We start from the raw sequence: 23339 nt of genomic DNA, 5'->3' as shown, positions 1-23339 counted from the left end.
AGCTACGTCGTATGAAACATCTTAAGAATTCACAGAAAACTTAAAACAATGTTAAAATTTAAATTTTACATATAGAATATGTTGTCCAGGTTACAAAAATTCAAAATGGAAATAAGTTGCGACTAGTTTATGTCAGTTTTTGTATTTTTTCGTAATAAAACTATTTGTTTACATTTTGTTTCATACGACGTAATGAAAGCTCACGCGGGAAATGCAAAAACGTGCCAAATTACGTCAACTTTCCAATCTGCTTGTCAAAATTTAATGACTTAAACAATTTTGATGATTCATTGATTGAAAAGCACGCTTTTTACACAACTTTTTAACGTTTTTTTGTGGTCATGATCTTAACAAAACTTTAAAAAATATATCCTTATGTGCAACGTATAGCTTACTTTATCACTTCAGCTTTCTTGGACATTAAGTGAAATTTTTTTTAGCATTCCGTAGCTGATCTACAGTCTTTTTTCCGAAGCATGTTTTTTCGGATTTTTTTCTCTTAGACTTTGAATAACGGAAAACCGAAGTGTTGTAGCTGAACATTTTCTCTCAAACTTATTTGAGTAACATGTTGCATTACGAGGTTTCTAAAACTGTAAATTTTGTAAAAATCTGTTGGGAAACAAGAGATATATATTGGTTTCAGTCAAGAGTTTAAAATTGACATTCCAAGGACAGTAACGGGTAAAAATTTCAGGGACGAATGAGGGTAAAAGGAAAATTATTTTGTTTAGATGCATTCCGATTTAAACCAACGAAGTTTGATAAAAGCCACGCAATAAATTGAAAAAACCGCTAATTTAACCATAGGAAACAGCAATAATTTGTGAATCACTTCATTGTTTCGTGTTCAGACACTAAAAAAGTCTATTTCCTAACAGACTTAAATTTGATAAAGTATATAAAAACCTTTTTAAATGTCTTTTAAATTTTTTTGATAAAAGCTAAAAATTAGTCGCATAATGAGAACCCCCACTGGGGCAGCATAAGCACCCTTTATCGGGACACGATGAGCATTTTCTACCGTAGAATCTAGCAGCGAATTCAACTTAATTATAGAACTACAGCTTGACTTGCTTCATCTGATGGTTAGACTATTGGTTAGGTGTCGGAGAGGTAATCAGTAGACTAGATTTCGATTCCTGGATTCATCATCGATGTATTCTGCACTAATTTGTGAGTCGTAGATCCATCAAACAAAGCAATAACAAAAAAAAGTATGTCTGTTTTTAGAATACAAACAATTCACACACACTTATGACACATTCCACGCGCCTGTACCGCTCACAAGTGATTTCTATTCGTTAGCGTATCAAAAAACCTCAAGCTTGTCAATAATTCTGATTGTTCAAATCACAACCAACGAAAAAAAAGAGAAAAAAAGTGTTTAACAAGTTTTTAAACCTTCCTTTGAAAATCAATTTTCTTGTTTGAAAATGTATAAATACTGTCACCTTTTTCAAAATAATTAATTAAAATAGATGGGTTGATTGTTTTTTTTAAACGTTTTGAAGCCAACAAATACTGCTTCATTGTGTAGAAAAAATATTTTTTATATTCAATGACGTTGTTTTAAAAGGCGAACAAAAACAGTCACAAATGAATAAATTCACGTCACAAAAGATGGAAACTTTTTAATTTGACGGGAAAACTTTAACATTGTAATACAATATAAAATAAGATCTTCTTTGAAAATGATGAGAGGATTCAGAAATACTAAATTTTATAGAAGTCGGTTGAAATCCAACTTAGTTACAACAGCGCGAATGAGTGAATTCACGTCACAAAATTTTATATTTTGTATAATTTTATAAGTGAAACATGCTCTGAAAGCCGTTTTGACCCTCCAGATGGTCGGATTTTTACTAATCGAACATTGTTTAATTGATTTTTTTATCAGTTTGTTAATTTCAAATAAAAATTAAAAAAAAAAATTTTAGTGAATTTTCAAATAAAGGCTGTGAGAAACAGTAGTAATTTTAACGTATGATTCCTCAATATGTTGCTATTCAAGTGCCAATCAAAATAAGGAAAAAGTTAGGAAAAGATACTGAAAATTTATGATTCTACAAGTCAGAATAACAAAATATCACTTTCAAAAGTATACATAAAATTTGAAGGCTCTAAAGAATGGTTCAGAATAACTTGAAATTTCGTGACGTGAATTCCACTACCCTGTTCTTATTAAACTAAGTGAATTCACGTCACAACTTTAAGGAGGCGTAACTTTGTTTGTTGTTGTTCAATCGAAATGCTTTGAACACTAAACTGTGGGTAATTATTTTTTCTACAATTTATTTGAAGACACCAATAAATATCCTGTTTCCACAGACAGAACAGGAAATCGAAGTGATATGTACTGAAGTCAAAAATGGTCAATTCAAGTGTGAATTCACGTCACAAAAGTAATCCGTCACAACACAAACAACTTGAACTTTTCAATGATCAAATTATATTAATTTTGAATAAAATTCAATTTGCGACCGTTTGTTACTATTTTTTCATTTTCAAGAAAATTGGTTGACTTCTAGAATGATAACAGTTCCGAAAAGTCCGGAAAAGCGATTTCACGTCACGGTGGAATGTGTCTTATACATTGTTTCTGGTGATTTGTTTGGCGGATGATGCTACTATCCGTATAATGCATTAATCAAAATATTCGACCATTCGTAATGGTTAATGAAAAACAAAATCACCTCGACCAGGAATCGAACTTGAGTCGTCTGATTACCTCTCCGACACGAATATTTAGGCTAAATCATCAGATGTAAACTAATCAAGTTGTGGCTCTATAATTCAGTTGACTTCAACGAGTTAACTTCGCTGCTAGATGCTACGGTAGAAAATGCTCATCGTGCCCCGATCAACTGTGCTCTTTATGCCCCGAGTCAACAAATTGAAGTAAAAACGCTTTTTAAAATTGATTATAGTGAAAAATCAAAAATTTAATGATGATGAAAATTGAGGGACAATGAGTACATCATGTGCGTATCTTACAGATTAAGATGACTTAACGATCATAAGAGCTTATTTTCCGGTGCTCAAAAATTATAATATTTTAGTGACTTGAGAACCTTGTTGGTTTTTTTTTTAATATTTCTGTAAAGATGATGAGGATATTTCTTGATTACAGATTCAATATTGATAAATCATGTACAATGTTTTTAAATACTTCCTTTTTTCCCTAAAAGTACGCGCGACTTTCGTACGACACCCGACCGGAATTGCTGGTTCAGCTGTTCACCCGGGAGTGGATTCTGGAACTGCCGAAGCTTCTTATCACGGTACAGTGCGGAAAGGAAAACTTTGAGCTGCAGCCAAAGCTGAAAAAGGTGCTTCGCAAAGGATTGCTCAAGGCCGCTAAAACAACAGGTGCTTGGATTTTTACTGGAGGAACCAATACAGGTAAACTATTGCTGAATTCGTCTTTTCGGATTATCGAATATCTCATTTGTCATAACGAGCATTGAACTCCCTTAAAGCCCTACGAACTTCTAATCACATAGCATCCCAGGTTTAGCATCACCACAATCCGGGCTACGTTCTTTTCTTAAATAAAAAAAAAGAAGGGACACCAAACTAAGGATCACTAGCAGAGCTGTTAATGGTGATGGCTAACGACTGAAATTCGACGAAAATGTCAGCTAGATAAAATCACTATGACTTCTTGCACAAGCAGCTATTCAACATACAGCACTCAATCACTTCTTTTCCTGTAGCGACGAGGTAAGGGGCTGAGATTTAGCGACTAAGAGAAGATGAATGTACTACTGAGTTTTTAAGTCTTTAATTATCACAGCCGTGAAAATCATGTAGAAATTAAAATGAATGGATATACCACGGTCAATATAGGTATCATACCTATATTTTTTATTTTGTATTCATAAATTTCTGAGACACATTTTTGGAATGAAGTTCGGCTCTATGTTTACAACTTGTAAAAGACAAGCGCCAGTGAAATTTATAGAAGAAATCTAGAAAATTAAAAAGAATTTCAAGTGATTTTATTTAATGGGCACTGTTACTACGCCCTTCGGTACAACCGAAAGTTGGATTGCATAAAGATGACGATCTGAAAAAAAACTCAATAATGCTTGAGGATGAGTATTTCGTCTCTTAACTCGTTTCATTTTCTGGTTTTCGCGAGTTTTAAAAGTTTTGATTATTCAAAACATTGATTTGTACTCTTTAAGCAATAAAGGTCTTAGTCTTAAGGCTTCTAAAATGTGAGGCAAAAGAAAGCGAAGAATCCACGAGTTTTCAAAAACTATTTGCGAAAACTTGTGTCTGAATATTGAAATATAAATCATTTTCATTTTAAGTTGATTTTCGTCTTTAAACAGTAAAGCCTTTTTGAAAACTTTTTGCTTCAACAGGGATAACAGTTAGAGAAAAGAGCTAGTTTATCAAAGAAAAAAATTGGATGGTATTGATTTACCTTCAATATTTTATTCCATAAATTTTATTAGACGTTTATCAAATGCCTCATAGAAATAGGAGTTTCCTTAGGAAACTTCTAGGAGCATAGGAGGTTTAGGAAAATCATGATCGCACCATTTACCAAAATGGATCCTGATCTCTACCTTTCTTTAACTAACACAACTCCTTCCTTGGATTCCTTGGATTGAATAAGGATTCGCAGACGTATAGATGGTTTTCATAGTTGATGATACTAGCTTATCTCTGGTTCTGACTATTTTAAAAAACAAAAATATTTTGGAATATGCAGGAGTAAAAGGTTGCTAGTTGAACTTAAAGAGTATCTAACTAACAATCCTTCCCTTTTCCCCATTGACTACTAGGACGCGACCGGCGCCGTTATTAATCAGATAAATCATATAAAAAGGGAGAGCATCAGTTTTGTACAATGATAATGGCTGCTAATCCTATCCATCCCTGTGAATACATCAACCGAACAAGAACTCGCAGCTATAGGAACGACTTGAGCTGTGGCCTTGCTCAGATATGCTCCAGAGAAAACGTGAACGGTAGAGTTCTCGATCTAATATTTACAAGCAGACCTGAATTAACCGAAACAAATACTCTTTTCAAGAGATACATTCGTAATATGGAGAGAGAAATAAAAAATAACCCGTCTGATTTCTGGAAGTTTGTCCAATCTCGACGTCATTCCAACAGCTTGCCATCGTGAGTTACTTTTGAAAGCCATTCCTCTGAAACTGCTGCCGAATCCGGAAACCTGTTCGCACAGTTCTTTAAGAGCGTCCACGCTTCACAGGGATGAATCATCCTTCGGGATGAAAATCCCGAGAAAAAGAAAAAAAAAAGTCCACGCTTCACAATCATCGCCTGCCTCTAACGAATACCTTGAAGCATTGCTAATGCTTTGACGTCATTTAACCTCAGCCAATCCTCACCCAACATGAAGTTTTGTCTGCCTTAAAAGCCATTGATCCTTCAAAAGGACCCGGTCCAGTGCATTTCCATCCCCTTAAGTTAAGTTAAGTTAAGTTATGCTACAAATATAGGTATTTTTCAAGTTTTCAGGTATTTTAAACTTTTACGCAATGTGGAGTATGGTCAATGGTAGTTCCATCTATTTCCCGATTTAGCCATTTCACTGTTTATAATTTCTATGTCCAATCCAAAATCCATTACAAAATTTCTAATTTTCGTTTCGTTTCAGATTAAGATTTCAAATAATATGAGCACTGAATTTTTTTTAGCTAAAATGTAATTTTATATCGAATCGCCTGAGTTGAAAGCATTTCAACATCACGGTTCCAAATGTTGTACGCACTCGTAAGTGGGATTTATCAAAATGTCCCAATATGCACGTCGTGGGTAGATATGTGCGAATGTTTGCCTGGGGGAGAGCGAACACAAACAGGTAGGTCAGCATTAATATTTTCCCGGGGTACTTATGCTTTTGTGGCCACATTCGTTTCGCATTTCCCGGGGCTAATTGAATTTGCTTTTTATGATGGTACGCCAATGTTCCAAACCTCGGAACACATGTGGTCGGTGAGAGAATCGTATTTAGAAGGTACCAACCTATATGCAATTAGCTTGCGAGTTCGTACTTGAGCAGGAGCTAATGAAAATTGAGAACGAACGCTGGCTGGAAGTACAAAATTCTTTGCACATCGAAAAAGAAATAAACACGAAGAAGGTTACACGAGGTTAAAAGACTGAAATCGCAGTCAGGGCCAACGGCAAAAAAACGGTACAGCATGGTGCGTTTCTCGGATATCATTCGGACGTTTTTGGGACGCATATGGCAAGACTCTTCGGTTATGAAACTCATATTTCCAACGACGTTAATTTCACTGTTTCCGCACAAGCAGTAAGTAAGAAGGAAAGTACCAACAACCAACATGGCTTGTACCAAAAACCGCAGATAACATAATAATCACAATATGTTGAAAGTTTGCCTCTCTTTGTTTGCGGCTTCCTCTTTCCGGGTTGTTTCCGTCTTGCGTCGGCTGCTTCTTCCTGATTCGGTCGCCTTCCTATTTGGTCGGTCTCCAGTGGCTGATTCGACGCACTTGCGGTGCCTTGGTAATTTCCCGAAATCATAATAATTATAAGTTGTGCCCAGCCGTGTGTTTACCTTGCTCAGCCAGCCAGAGGAACCAGACATGGTCCGAAAAAAATATTATTCATGGACTTATTGACGGCACCATCACTTTTGACTTTGACTTTCGGGTGGGTGACGTTCTGGCGCCATCTATTCGAGGACCTACCAAAAGCAAGAAACCAAACCTTCTCATACGCCCACCATCGCCCTTGTCTGTCCCGGTTTCGAATGCACGCGCGTTAATTACCGGGGTATCTTTGGCTAATGAAGGGTCTAAGTTGATTCTAAGTAGGATTTTCCTCTGACCCGGAGCTACACTTTTCGCTGGTAAGTTTGGATCTCTGAGGCGGAACATAATTTCTTACAAGACCCCGGATTCTATTGATCGTTTCCGCTTCTGCCTGCTTTGTGTCCACCCAAGTATTCACCGTACCTTCATCTTTCGGAAGTCTTCTGAGTTGTATTGTAATTAATATTTGAAATATATCTTAAATACACATAAATAATCTATCTTTCAAACTTCCGACATTCAACAAAAAACTTTGAAACTATTTTTCTCCATCTATCTTCTAATTTTCGGTACGAAATAGTAAATCAATATTATAAACAATGTTTATGATTTTTTAAGGAAATGGTTCGTATAATAATTTGAAACAAAGTGCTAGCCAAATTTATAGTTAAAACATACGACTCAAATCGAATAATTATCAAGTGATGTTAATCAAATTTGAAATACAATCCAATTTTGATATAATTAGATGATTTAGTAGACTTAAGGACCCATACAAAATCAATTTAAAACAGAAACGCGATCGATCAATGATTTTCATCAAATTTGGAATTCTTGCAAGTATGAACGTATGTCGAGATGCTATTGTTTCTAAAATTTTCCTACTTCCTACGCAAAATTCGAACATTTGCCAATTGACTGTCGTCAAATTGGGAACACAAATAAGCATTGTCCTAACGATATGATTTATTTTACTGAACGACCACTCAATTTTAATTGGAGTTGAGAAGCAATTTTATAATGTTCAATAACAAAAAAAAAATGTTTTGGAAAAGTCCATCTTTGTCATGAGATTTTTATGAGATAAGTTTAGGTATCCTGTACTCATTTATTCTTAATAACATTAAAAATTGACACTTGATACAGGTGAACCCTTCAGCACCATGAAACTATTCATTTACACATAAGACTTTGAGTATTTAAAATTCAAGCAGTTACAAATATTTGGTCGAAAAACTTTCTATGATGGAAATGGTGATATTAATTTGAAATTTAATGACAAAATATTTTTTTAAAAATATCGTTGATTAGCTTAGCTTAGCTTAGCTTGATTGGCTACTCACATCCACCTGGATCATTGAACCCGAAATGCTCTAATATCAATTTTAACAAAATGGTCTTCAATGATTTTTTTATACTTCACATAGTTCACTTATGATACCAATTTTTTTCAACCAATAAAAGCATTTCGAAAACCATGATCGCAGGCGAGGTTCAGTAGAAATATTTTGGAAATGTTTTATTTAAGTAATACGAAATTATCTTACAATGGATTTGCATAAAATTACGTTTACAGTTGGGTAGTTGAACTTAACGGCAAAAATAAAGAGAGCTCAATTTTGGAGCAAAAATGTGGATTCCATGTGCTGCTCTTGAGGATCAGTGTGGTATCGTTATGCACACCGTGACAAGTCAATGTAATCATAAATGGGATTATCTGAAACAGCAAAAATAACTCTTTAGGTGCAGAGAACTCATACGACCCATAAAGCTGTTTCAGAAAGGTTTTGGAAGGGATTTTTAAATGGGAAATCCTACATGGCAAATAGGATTGATGAAATATATGTATAAATATAATTAAAACAAAATGAAAAAATGTCACCAAAGTCCATTGACAGGCGATGAGGGAAGAAGACAGCATGGGTTGATTTGTATTTGATGGTCCTCTCGTACTAATGGTGGTCATCCCTGCACCTTCCAGTCACTGTTGCTTGATAATCCAGCAAGTGCTTATTAATCACTTTTCGGGATTTGAGTGCTTCTTTTCTTCTGCAGATATTTTGTTTAACACAATCGTCACTCCTATCCTTACACATATTTCGAAAAAGAGGCCCCAAAACGGATAAAAATCATTGAATTTTCACAAAAACAAAACAAAAGAGAAAATTGAAACATGTGGAAAAAAAATTCATGTGTAAAAAAAAAAATTATCGTTGATTACAAGAAAAAATACTCTTGCTTTATCATGAAATCTCTTTTTTATCTTTACACACTTTGCACAGCAGAACGTTTACAAAATCATGATATTCTACACGAATTCACCTGGAAAACCGAATTCCACGAGCAGGCATCTCGAAGAATTTACACAAACTTCTTTGCCTACAGAACACATCTGTCACATGGCGTCTTCTGATTCTTATAAGTCTTTAGACCCAATCTTACCTTGGTACTATCTACAGTGCTGAGAGGGAATCCCATTGTTTGCCACATCCCAAACTGAGGCAGTCTTCCTACTGGCCTAAGCACGCATGACATTTCCGTCCAAAGTTTTGTCCACCGGATCCGGTTTCCGCCCAGATGTTTTTTGTCCACGACGCTGCTCTCCGTTTTCGCCTGAAGGTTCAAGAAGGGTTTCTTCTGTAATTTTTAGGGAATCATGCAGCAGCCCGTGGCATAGAGTGGCCCGTGGCCTTCAAGTCTTCTAAGCCAACGGTCATGAGCAATCAAATCCCGGTCACGTCATACATTTTGCGTTTCCTGTGGGTTTGCCAATCATATCTTTGAAAGATGTATGCTTACACTCAGGCTAATTTTTATTTTTATTTTCATAAGATGCTTCTTATGAACCGCTTTTTAGAGTCTAAAATCGTTTTTCATAAGAGTCTTATGAAATTCTTCCAACTCTCATTTGAAGTTCTTATGGAAAATAGAAGAAACGGCATTGCGAAAAAATGATGAACACATTCATTCCATCAGTCATGTTTTCCATCGTCGTCAGAAGCACTCACCGCAGTTGTAAAGTTACTTCTTTTTCTAAAAACATTGATGTGAATTTGATCTTTTAAATCGTAAGTATGAGTTACAATCAATTTTTAAGTTGAAAGTAAACGCAACATTTTATGTTTTATTTACTTTTCAGCTTGGTTACCGGCAAAGGCCCGAAATTAAAGGTGAGGTGCAATAAAACTTTATTATGGAATCGGGCGTTGAAGTGCAGCTAATGTCACCATGTATTTTTTCAAACGAATTAAGCAGAAAATAAAATGAAATGAAAAATTATCTTCAATTTATTCTATGCGATATATCCTTTTTCCATAAGAATATCTTATGAAAAGCAACAGCTACTCATTGAAACCGGTGTTCATCCTATTACCGCCCAAAAACTATCGTAACAACACGGAACAGGTTCTTTTTAGTATTTTCCATACAACGAGCTGTCAAAACCATATTTTGGCTCTTTAGAGAATACATTTTGTGAAATTTTTTCCGCAAATTTAGTACAAATTTTAACAAAGTGCGTTGACTGACGAAATGATGATTCCCGGCAAACAACCTCAAGTAACCGGTTACTTTCAGCGATAAAACATCATTTTCTAACATAATCAAACTAAATGCTACTTTAAATTTACACATTTGACACAATATTTGCGTTAAACACAAAGAAATTGTGCGTGACCGGTTATTAGGAACAAACACTTTTGTTTACCTACCAATTACCGACCAACACTAAACGCTCCAAAAAACAACAACTATTGAAAAAAATCGAAAATTTTCCAATCCAAATCCATTCTACGAAAATAAAACTATCGTTTTAAGTCGATTTTAGATCAAATATGTACTTTTTAGGAAACAAAAACCCTTTTTGCATCAGGAGCACATGAATGCTCAGTTCGCTAACAGGCGTCGAATTTAATAATTTGACCGGAAACGAAAAACCAAATATTTTATTTCTGGCTAGCGTTAGCATAATTAAGTTATGATTTTTCAGTGAAATGGTCGAAAAATGATGCCAACACAGAATAGAAGTCTTATTTTTGGGAAAAACATCCCTCTTTTTCGAAATACACATAAAATGGTGATTTTGGGTGGTACATACTTATTCTTTTCTCCTGAGGTCGGTACGATTTCCACAACAAATGAAATTACAGGACAAATCTGGGGACGGAAAAAGTGCTGTCTAACTGACCTGTACCTTCGAATCCGTGTTTTTCTGTTATTTACGGGATTACATAAATTGTCCTGTGAGTTCGAAAAGGCTTTCTCCCGAGATATGTTAGTGAATTTAGGTATCCTTTCCCCCGCTTCTTATTTATTTTTATTATTCAAATGAATCCCAAAGCACTTTTAGAGTAAAAAAACACAATTGTTTGACAAAAAGATTGAAATTTTATTGTTAAATGTTTATCAACACGTTTTTCTACTATTTTAAGTATTATTGTTAACATATTCATATCATAACACATTCATCCATATTGCATAAACTGGGTTTCGGTCACCGTTCCTTTTATCTTCTCGATTTTCGGTTGATTTTTTTCAATGATTTTAAAATAACTTCCATTTAGTTTACGTTTCGGTTTACTTTATTAAAAATTTTCAACCATCTTCAGAACTGTTTAAATAACGGAAAAAAAATTAACTTATCAATTGAAAAATTTAAAAAATATCTTCTTACACTAAAGCTATTATACGCCTGCTGGGGCAATCAAATTTTAATTTTCGCAGTCACTGTTGTAGCTGCTGCTGCCGCTAACTGTCGACGCTACTCATAGTACTTTGAAATATACAAGGTAGGCTATTCCGCTCTCTTTCAACGTATTGGTAAGAAGCCCCAAAAATAGTTATGGAAAAAACTGGCAAATGTATGGAATTTTTCAGAAAATCAATTTTTTCTTTAAATTGATAATCATTAAAATTATGAGAAAAATATGCAATGATGTATTTTAATGCAACGAACAAAATTTGGGTTTTCAAAATCGCTAAAAGTAATATGCAACGGGCTTTTGATCGATTTAAAACTAAAATTTGGTGATTATTTTGCCTTGTGTGGTCTTTTTCTTGTGCAGTTTAAACCAAAAAAATCAAACAAATTGATTATTTATCACAGAAATATGAAGTATTTTACATTTTCATCAAATTTTGAACATAGACAGAAGAAAATAATTAATTTTTTGCTCTCAAAAAAGAGGGACGGTGATGAAAATTTCCTTTGAATGCTCATTATTTATGGTTCAGATCCGAAAATCCAAAGCAAAAAATAGTTTCCGAGGAGCCTGAAGAATCAATCTTTAATCTGAGGCCCTTTTCAAAGGAATCGAATAGCTATTGACGGAGAAATTAATAATTTTGATTGCCATTCTATATAAAACTGCCAAATTTTCATAACTATTTTTGTTGGTATGCAAGCATGCTGTGTACATACACGGGGCTTTCAAGTGAGGTTAAGCGCAATGGCCTACCTGTTATTTTCCATGTACTATGGACGCTACTACTGTTTTCCGCCAGACTTCCGCGTCGTCTTTTTCTCGTAGCATTTTCCAAGTGTCCATACATCTCAAGTTGACAAGAGATTGGCTGATATTGTTATGATATCGGAACATACTGCAACCGAAGTTTCTGAAGCTGATTTCTTTCTTCCCACATTTTATTAGCTTTTTTTTTTGCTATAGCACACTTTTGAACACATTTTTGGGCATTTCAACTGCATTCGATACAAATTCTTTCTTGTTTAAACTGTTTTCTTCCTCAGTTGGAACGACTTTTTCATGGAGTGAAAATTTTTGACGTCCACGCGAGTCAACGCCTACTGGAACTCCATAAAATAAAATATTTTTAATATTAATATATTTACTACACGCAGAAAAATATATTTTAGATACAATAAGATTTCGGCCAAAAATAATAAAATTTTTGGTTGGGAAGAGGCACAAATATATTTTTGGTAACCCTGATTAAACATATCGATTTAATTTAAACTTATCGTTTGATTGGAAATAAAAATACACCCTTTTTAAATATGAATCATAATTTCTGTCGAAATAAATATTTTTTTGGGTAAAACGAATAAAATTTTCTAGAATCAAGAGAACGAGAAACCGAATCAAAATAACAACAGTTTCAAGGTTTGAAATAGTTTTATTTTAAATTAAAATGAAAAGCAGATGAATTTGGTTTCAAATTTATTTTAAAAAGTAAGGATTTTCATTAAAGTTTATTAAAAAAAACCACCTAAAATAACATATTGTTACTTTATTTATTTCGGTTTTCATTTATTCTTCCGATGGGCATCCAATCTGGAGTTTTGCCTGCTTCGACTTCCACGAAAGATGGGAGGGAAATGAAATAAAGCCATCTCTTAGAGTTCGCCTGCCGTTCATTTTCCTGAAAACAAATTGTTATAAAAATTATAAATCTACAATAAATCTCAAATCTTTTGAACATCTCACCTTAATCGAAGTATAAGGATCCATCAAGAATAAATCCAACGCTCCTTTGGGAACTCCGGACCAGACCCCCAGCACAAAGAACACCAGCTCCGTTCCTCTTTCAATTTACAAAGAAAATTTTTCCACGCACTTTTTTTTTTCTTTTTTTACTTATCGTTTAAAAGTTACAAGGTCATTGAAAACAATTCTTTTTCGTTTTAACACAAACCAGATTTCAAATAAAAGTAACAAAAAATGTGAATGTACGAATAACAATATTTTTCGTTTATTTGAATTCAGCTTTTTTGTGAAAAGTATCGAAAAATCTGAATTGATAATATAAAATTAAACAACAATACGTTTTGTTGAAACCAATCCCCGTTCTTTTTCTGTGTGTAAAACGCTGATGCACCGTGCTAGCCTGGCACGTAAGGCCTTGTTTTCCGTGATGATGGCCCAAGATCCCACTAGGGGGATAGCATCTTGTGTCCGAATCAGCCTACCATTCTCCATACCTGATCCCGATTGCATATTGTTCCGTTCTCCGCAACTACAATTTTACTTTCGGCCGAATGTTCTGCCCGAAAACACAACTGTCATTTTTGCAACGTCACGTGAGACAGAGAATTTCTTTCCTACATTTGGTACACAGCAAGAAAAATTCGTGTAAATTTAGATCGAAAACGATGCACGAAAACGGAACATCGATTTTGATGTAAAATTCTATCACGGTGTATTTTTTTCATGGATGTAATTTTTGAGGCGTGTAAATTTAGATCGAAATCAATGCACGAGATCGGATCACAAAAGTCGTCGTGTAAAATACACAGGGATGTAAATTTTAAAATTTATTATCGTAAATATTGATATTTTTGTTAAATATTCAGGTTTTTGTATTGTTTTTGAATGAATACGCCGCATGTATCATTTTTAAATCACATTTATTTCCAAAACTGAACATTAAAAAAACCATCACGGAAAGTGTCAGGCCGATGACATAGTGAATACGATGCGATGCGATGCGGTGAATGCGATTCAATGCGGTGAACCACATTTCATGAAAATGTATGTGAATCGCTTAAACCTGACATACTCAACGCGGCGAAGGAGATGTCAATTTGTTCCGCCGCTCGAGTTCGCATAGGCTGCGTCCGTAAATTTTCCGCCAATTCGCATCGCATCGCACTCACTACGTCATCGGCCTCAGGCTGGAATTGTTGTTGGATCCGATGATTCCCAGCACGGGGATGTTTTCAGCGTTGCCACATTTAAATCTGTATTTTTGAGCCAAAAATTTTTTTTTAATCTGTATAAAATCTCAAAAATCTGTATTGAAATCTGTATCAAAGATTTTCATTCCGGATACTTAGGCCAATGACATAGTGATAGCGATGAGAAGCGAATTTAAGGACGCAGTCAATGCGAACCTTTTTATAATGCGTAGTGCACTCATTTGGACTAAACTGCTCATTACCGCAGGCTACTTTTTGTGGGACATGTCAAACCAGTGTTAAACCTTAACATTTTGTATACGCAAACCGTTCTTGGTTTAACTTTGTAACGGACAAAATACATGTCCGTTACGTGTAAAAAATAAGGTCATGCAAATTTAAGGTTGATATATTCGTTAGATATAACGATCAGTGTCCTTCTCGGGTTTAACAATTAGTTGGGATTTGAACATTGTGTCGATAGTCTTTATCCTTAAAAAGTTACATTTTCGATAATACAATGACCAATGTTGGTAAAGGATTCTTGAACACAGGTTTTAAAAATTTCTTCAACCCTTTGCTTGTTGTATTGCATTGTAACGGTTCCGAACTCTAAACTGGAAGTTTATTTGCGTGATAAATGATGGATGATTCAGTCATCAAAGTAGATGATTATTGATTGACTCGAAGTATAATCAAAATATCTTGGGAAATCTCTGAATTTCTGAAAATCTGTATAAAATCTGTATATATTTCCTATTATCTGTAATCTGTATATACAGATTCTGTGTTTAAAAATTTCCAAAAAATCTGTATACTTACAGAAAAATCTGTATATGTGGTAACGCTGGATGTTTTTCGGATCAGCATCCTCGAATGGTTCAGGGACATCATAATTTTTCTGTACACTGAATTGTTCTGACAAAACTTTCTCTGGATAATCACAGTCCGGATATTAGCCACTGCGAAAAATCTGACCTTTGCTGTAATGGAGAGAAAACTTATCAGTTTCAACCGCATTATTCATTTCACGTCTCATAAACTTACTACTTTAAAAGACTCTTAAAGTGCTCCTGTAGCTACCGCCTTTGAACGACTCGTTTCCGAATAATTTTCCGACTTGTTTACTTTGTGCCCGATGCGCAAACCAACTTGAAATATAAAAAGGCACAAGTTAAATATTTGCATTCAATTTTAAACCAACAGACATAATTTTACACTGTTTGTGATATAAATTTCATTGACCGGATGATTTTTGCATGACGCAATGTAAAATTAAATCGCAACAGTTTATTTTTATTCAATTTTGGAAAACAGACTAATATTACATCGAAAGAAGTTTAAAGTTACATCTTTTTGTAATTACACTCAAGAAAAAATAGATCAACCGTGTTTTAGATTCCGTATACTTTTAGAAATTTTTTGCTGTGTAGACTTCCTGAACACTCGGAAGAAAATTCCTTCGGATTTTGAGGATCAAGTGATTGTCACAAGATTCGGTTAGCTATCCCCCGTGAGTGACCCAGGACAATTCTTGTTTTATGACAGTTCAAATGTCATTTTGACCTGTTTTCCTGTAATCCAGAGGATCATGGTCCCGAGCGGAATAATTGCAATCTTAGTGTGTATAAATTGAGGTTTCAGTAAAACGGGATCAAAATTTCCACTGTTTTTGGCGGCTGATTTGCTCTGTTTTCATTTCCGCCGAACCAACTTTATCTCCAGCCTGTGCAAATTTTGTCTGCATTTGCTGGTGTTTGTTCCAGTTTGCAGAATTTTTCGCGTGAAAACCAAAGAAAAAATCGGCAAAACATTTTGTTTGTCAACTATAATTTTTATTTTTACATCCACGTTTCTGAAATCAGCAGTACTTGATTTCATTGATCAGGCGTCTTGAAGTGTATTGCAGCAACCAGCTCAACAATGCTCCAAAATACAAACACATGACAGTGAGTTTTTCCATGTGTTACGTATTACAGGGAATCGCTGTCCTGAATTTGATCGAGCTCCTGAATATCCGAAAAAGAATTCCTCCGAGTTTCAAGAGAATCGTTCAGCAATCTCCCCGTTCCTCAGCAAAAGCTTTTGTTTTTGACAATTCAAGTGTCATTTAGAGCTGTTTTCCTGTAGCTCAGAGGACGATGATCTCAAGCGGAATAATTGGCGATCTTAGTGTCTACACATTTAATCTTACCTCCTGTGATCGGGACGATTTCGTCCTGTATTTTCAAAAGCTGAAAATCACAGGACGAACTCAGAACAGAAAAAAAGCTAAAGGACAACAATTGTCAAACTTACCTGTAGGTTCGAAACAGTTTTTCCTGTGGTTTTTAGGAAGTTTAAAAATTTCCCTGTATCCCTGATAACGGCACTGATGGCAGACAGTTGGGCTCCAGAATTTTCCCGAGTGATGGAAAAATCTTGATGCGGTAAGGTCCTACTGTTGAGCACATGCAAACAATACCGTGTGGCATTCATCATCATCATCATCATCATCATCATCATCATTCATCACTCATTCATTCACTTTATCCAATCGAACGAAAACCAACCGGCACTGCCATTATTCAGTCAGCCAGCACAGCACAGACGCATTATTGTTCGCTTTAATGGGATTTATGAGAATTCAACATCAAAAACCTCCTCTCTGCTTGCTGTGTGTGGTGAGACTGCTTGTATGGATGTCCTATGTAGGATTCTGGTAGGTGGTATTCCTTGAAGGCAGTCAGCCAGCCAAGGAAGCATACAAAGGATCCCAAACTCAAACTGCTTGCTACCCTTACTCTGGCTAAAGCTTGAGAAAAGTAACTCCGTAGCAACGAATCCAAACCAAGCCAGCATTAGATTTCGATGGCAACTTATTTAAAATTCTATTAAGTAAACCACGAATAGGCGATTCAGGCGTACTATTTCAAAAGGTTGTTTGATAGTAGGTATAGAAGAAGTATCTTTGATATTTTGGGGAGGGAATAAAAATAGATTGAAGCGATTGCTTCACACTTTTCGAAATGTACAGAAATTTGGGTTGTCTGTTTCGTGAAAAGTGTGTTCTTTAGGCTCTCGAAGTTATTCAAAATTCACCTATTTAGCTTCCGGATTTCTAAAGCTGCTTTAACAAAGAACGAAATTATATTGTATGTGATAGAAAGCTGCGAGGTGAAAAGGACCCTAAAACACAATAGGCCCGCCGAATGATGTTTTGTATTGTGCGTGTAGACAAGGAAAGATCTGCGGAAAGCTGCTCCTTACTTAGGACGAACGAATGAGGAAAAACAAAAATGAGCTCATTCATACATCATTTTCCAGCATTTCGCTCCGATGGAAGCAATTGAATAAAAGCTATCCAGCCGTCAGTGATGGGTGAAATTTTCCTATACTGCCAACCTATGAGAGGATAAATCTCGTTTTCGTAGCCACGGACGACCTTTGGGTGCCCACCACACCTGGATCGGCCGGCTTCCCTCTTCAGATTCGGATATGCGTACCTACCTACAATAAGAAAACATGCACGAGTCCTTGAAGGCTCATCTATTCGCTATTGAGTTGAGCTCGAGAGCCATTTGAAGTGCTGCTTCAGGGAGTTACCTATAAGTCCCTGTATTATTTTGAAGAGATGCGTTCCAAAGCAAGAAAAAAGGAAAGCTGAAAGAATCGAGAAAAAAAATCCCAAGTCCATTAACGAAACATTTCAGCATTGTTTTGATAAACCTTGTGGCGGAATTCGTCTAATCATGCTTTCCATTTTTCATTATCCTTATCCTTCATTATCGAATTGGTTCCATTGAATCTTTCAAAATGAAGATATTCCGTATGCGAAATTAATCGATTTCAAAACTATTAGGATAACGATCTCAAACTATAATTTTAAGGACTATGTTACTGAAAATAATTTTTGTCATTTTTGTCATTTTTGTCATTTTTGTCATTTTTGTCATTTTTGTCATTTTTGTCATTTTTGTAATTTTTGTCATTTTTGTCATTTTTGTCATTTTTGTCATTTTTGTCATTTTTGTCATTTTTGTCATTTTTGTCATTTTTGTCATTTTTGTCATTTTTGTCATTTTTGTCATTTTTGTCATTTTTGTCATTTTTGTCATTTTGTCATTTTTGTCATTTTTGTCATTTTTGTCATTTTTGTCATTTTTGTCATTTTTGTCATTTTTGTCATTTTTGTCATTTTTGTCATTTTTGTCATTTTTGTCATTTTTGTCATTTTTGTCATTTTTGTCATTTTTGTCATTTTTGTCATTTTTGTCATTTTTGTCATTTTTGTCATTTTTGTCATTTTTGTCATTTTTGTCATTTTTGTCATTTTTGTCATTTTTGTCATTTTTGTCATTTTTGTCATTTTTTTCATTTTTTTCATTTTTGTCATTTTTGTCATTTTTGTCATTTTTGTCATTTTTGTCATTTTTGTCATTTTTGTCATTTTTGTCATTTTTTGTCATTTTTGTCATTTTTGTCATTTTTGTCATTTTTGTCATTTTTGTCATTTTTGTCATTTTTGTCATTTTTGTCATTTTTGTCATTTTTGTCATTTTTGTCATTTATTTTGTCATTTTTGTCATTTTTGTCATTTTTGTCATTTTTGTCATTTTTGTCATTTTTGTCATTTTTGTCATTTTTGTCATTTTTGTCATTTTTGTCATTTTTGTCATTTTTGTCATTTTTGTCATTTTTGTCATTTTTGTCATTTTTGTCATTTTTGTCATTTTTGTCATTTTGTCATTTTGTCATTTTTGTCATTTTTGTCATTTTTGTCATTTTTGTCATTTTTGTCATTTTTGTCATTTTTGTCATTTTTGTCATTTTTGTCATTTTTGTCATTTTTGTCATTTTTGTCATTTTTGTCATTTTTGTCATTTTTGTCATTTTTGTCATTTTTGTCATTTTTGTCATTTTTGTCATTTTTGTCATTTTTGTCATTTTTGTCATTTTTGTCATTTTTTGTCATTTTTGTCATTTTTGTCATTTTTGTCATTTTTGTCATTTTTGTCATTTTTGTCATTTTTGTCATTTTTGTCATTTTTGTCATTTTTGTCATTTTTGTCATTTTTGTCATTTTTGTCATTTTTGTCATTTTTGTCATTTTTGTCATTTTTGTCATTTTTGTCATTTTTGTCATTTTTGTCATTTTTGTCATTTTTGTCATTTTTGTCATTTTTGTCATTTTTGTCATTTTTGTCATTTTTGTCATTTTTGTCATTTTTGTCATTTTTGTCATTTTTGTCATTTTTGTCATTTTTGTCATTTTTGTCATTTTTGTCATTTTTGTCATTTTTGTCATTTTTGTCATTTTTGTCATTTTTGTCATTTTTGTCATTTTTGTCATTTTTGTCATTTTTGTCATTTTTGTCATTTTTGTCATTTTTGTCATTTTTGTCATTTTTGTCATTTTTGTCATTTTTGTCATTTTTGTCATTTTTGTCATTTTTGTCATTTTTGTCATTTTTGTCATTTTTGTCATTTTTGTCATTTTTGTCATTTTTGTCATTTTTGTCATTTTTGTCATTTTTGTCATTTTTGTCATTTTTGTCATTTTTGTCATTTTTGTCATTTTTGTCATTTTTGTCATTTTTGTCATTTTTGTCATTTTTGTCATTTTTGTCATTTTTGTCATTTTTGTCATTTTTGTCATTTTTGTCATTTTTGTCATTTTTGTCATTTTTGTCATTTTTGTCATTTTTGTCATTTTTGTCATTTTTGTCATTTTTGTCATTTTTGTCATTTTTGTCATTTTTGTCATTTTTGTCATTTTTGTCATTTTTGTCATTTTTGTCATTTTTGTCATTTTTGTCATTTTTGTCATTTTTGTCATTTTTGTCATTTTTGTCATTTTTGTCATTTTTGTCATTTTTGTCATTTTTGTCATTTTTGTCATTTTTGTCATTTTTGTCATTTTTGTCATTTTTGTCATTTTTGTCATTTTTGTCATTTTTGTCATTTTTGTCATTTTTGTCATTTTTGTCATTTTTGTCATTTTTGTCATTTTTGTCATTTTTGTCATTTTTGTCATTTTTGTCATTTTTGTCATTTTTGTCATTTTTGTCATTTTTGTCATTTTTGTCATTTTTGTCATTTTTGTCATTTTTGTCATTTTTGTCATTTTTGTCATTTTTGTCATTTTTGTCATTTTTGTCATTTTTGTCATTTTTGTCATTTTTGTCATTTTTGTCATTTTTGTCATTTTTGTCATTTTTGTCATTTTTGTCATTTTTGTCATTTTTGTCATTTTTGTCATTTTTGTCATTTTTGTCATTTTTGTCATTTTTGTCATTTTTGTCATTTTTGTCATTTTTGTCATTTTTGTCATTTTTGTCATTTTTGTCATTTTTGTCATTTTTGTCATTTTTGTCATTTTTGTCATTTTTGTCATTTTTGTCATTTTTGTCATTTTTGTCATTTTTGTCATTTTTGTCATTTTTGTCATTTTTGTCATTTTTGTCATTTTTGTCATTTTTGTCATTTTTGTCATTTTTGTCATTTTTGTCATTTTTGTCATTTTTGTCATTTTTGTCATTTTTGTCATTTTTGTCATTTTTGTCATTTTTGTCATTTTTGTCATTTTTGTCATTTTTGTCATTTTTGTCATTTTTGTCATTTTTGTCATTTTTGTCATTTTTGTCATTTTTGTCATTTTTGTCATTTTTGTCATTTTTGTCATTTTTGTCATTTTTGTCATTTTTGTCATTTTTGTCATTTTTGTCATTTTTGTCATTTTTGTCATTTTTGTCATTTTTGTCATTTTTGTCATTTTTGTCATTTTTGTCATTTTTGTCATTTTTGTCATTTTTGTCATTTTTGTCATTTTTGTCATTTTTGTCATTTTTGTCATTTTTGTCATTTTTGTCATTTTTGTCATTTTTGTCATTTTTGTCATTTTTGTCATTTTTGTCATTTTTGTCATTTTTGTCATTTTTGTCATTTTTGTCATTTTTGTCATTTTTGTCATTTTTGTCATTTTTGTCATTTTTGTCATTTTTGTCATTTTTGTCATTTTTGTCATTTTTGTCATTTTTGTCATTTTTGTCATTTTTGTCATTTTTGTCATTTTTGTCATTTTTGTCATTTTTGTCATTTTTGTCATTTTTGTCATTTTTGTCATTTTTGTCATTTTTGTCATTTTTGTCATTTTTGTCATTTTTGTCATTTTTGTCATTTTTGTCATTTTTGTCATTTTTGTCATTTTTGTCATTTTTGTCATTTTTGTCATTTTTGTCATTTTTGTCATTTTTGTCATTTTTGTCATTTTTGTCATTTTTGTCATTTTTGTCATTTTTGTCATTTTTGTCATTTTTGTCATTTTTGTCATTTTTGTCATTTTTGTCATTTTTGTCATTTTTGTCATTTTTGTCATTTTTGTCATTTTTGTCATTTTTGTCATTTTTGTCATTTTTGTCATTTTTGTCATTTTTGTCATTTTTGTCATTTTTGTCATTTTTGTCATTTTTGTCATTTTTGTCATTTTTGTCATTTTTGTCATTTTTGTCATTTTTGTCATTTTTGTCATTTTTGTCATTTTTGTCATTTTTGTCATTTTTGTCATTTTTGTCATTTTTGTCATTTTTGTCATTTTTGTCATTTTTGTCATTTTTGTCATTTTTGTCATTTTTGTCATTTTTGTCATTTTTGTCATTTTTGTCATTTTTGTCATTTTTGTCATTTTTGTCATTTTTGTCATTTTTGTCATTTTTGTCATTTTTGTCATTTTTGTCATTTTTGTCATTTTTGTCATTTTTGTCATTTTTGTCATTTTTGTCATTTTTGTCATTTTTGTCATTTTTGTCATTTTTGTCATTTTTGTCATTTTTGTCATTTTTGTCATTTTTGTCATTTTTGTCATTTTTGTCATTTTTGTCATTTTTGTCATTTTTGTCATTTTTGTCATTTTTGTCATTTTTGTCATTTTTGTCATTTTTGTCATTTTTGTCATTTTTGTCATTTTTGTCATTTTTGTCATTTTTGTCATTTTTGTCATTTTTGTAATTCTTACCATCTTTGTCATTTTTTTTTATCATTTTGTCATTTTGCTTCATCAAAAACTAGATTGTTTAGGTGATTTTTGAGGATAGAAAAATTAAAACAGACCTTCGATACACCCTCAAATCATGTCCAGTTGAGTTGAAATTTTGCGTTGGTAGTTTTTGAAGCTTCGAGCAAAATATAAATGATTGGGTTTTAAAATTCGAATTTTGTCTCTGGATCAGATCTCATTCATGAATCAGTTTCAAAAATAGATCACTGCACAGTTGCCCTAACAATATTAACTTTTTGGCTACATTTTTTCATACCACACTGGGTTGTGGATAATAGACGTTCGTGTCTTGTTCTAATGAAAAAATCTATTAGGTACTACGAAACATTCACAACATTTGCTTACTTATTCTGAGCTGTTTACAAACACCATCCCCGGGAATGGATTCAAAATTCCCTGACGTCTATTTTTGTAATAACAGACAAGGATCATAATAAACCACGGAACCATCATTTTCATGTACCGTAGGAAATCCATCGCAAATAAGGTCCATGGAGAGCGAATTCATCATCTTCTGCTGACTGGTAGCATCCACAACAACAAAAACACCACAACAAAGGTGATCCAATATGATGGGCTTTCACGCTACATGAGAAGCTTCATTTGGCGCAGAACTCAACCTGGAATAAATTTCCTACCTTTGCGGCTCATGGGATGGAAAATATTGTGGAAAATATGTATTCTACCTACCACCCATCTCAGATGCGGAAATAAACAGACACAATGACATGACATGTCGCATGGTGGTTGCTGTGATCATGATGATGATGATGATGATTGGATTGAAATTGGGGGGAAATAGAACATGGAATTTTCCCAGACTATCGGGAGAATCGTCCTTTCCTTGAATGATGGCAATAAGTGCAAGTAGGTAGCGTGCTGCTTCTTGATGGGAGAAGAGGGAGCGAACGTGAAAAAATAATAATTGACTGTCAGCTTATTAGATCATGTGGCGTGTCAGTCAAACACAGTGATGGTTTTTCGGTTATCGTTGAACAGTTTTTTTTCTCATTTGGACATACGATTCTGTTTCGGTTTTCGGTAGAACAAATGTTATGTGTTTTGCCTGTCCCAAGCCCAAGACAGTAGTTATAAGCTTTGAATGACACGGTACTTCGAT

The 23339-nt window shown here is 33.0% G+C and overlaps 1 protein-coding gene across 1 annotated transcript in view; it reads left to right on the top strand.

Annotated features, from left to right (window-relative positions):
- LOC129756308 (V-type proton ATPase subunit e 2-like) overlaps nt 1-23339 on the top strand; it is a 404689-nt gene that overhangs the window by 187205 nt on the left and 194145 nt on the right. The gene's annotated exons all lie outside the window — the stretch shown is intronic.

Source organism: Uranotaenia lowii, chromosome 3, assembly GCF_029784155.1.
Source record: "Uranotaenia lowii strain MFRU-FL chromosome 3, ASM2978415v1, whole genome shotgun sequence".
Classification (NCBI taxonomy): Eukaryota; Metazoa; Arthropoda; class Insecta; order Diptera; family Culicidae; genus Uranotaenia; species Uranotaenia lowii.
Note: the sequence above shows the minus strand (reverse complement) of the source record. Positions and strands in the feature narration are given on the sequence as shown.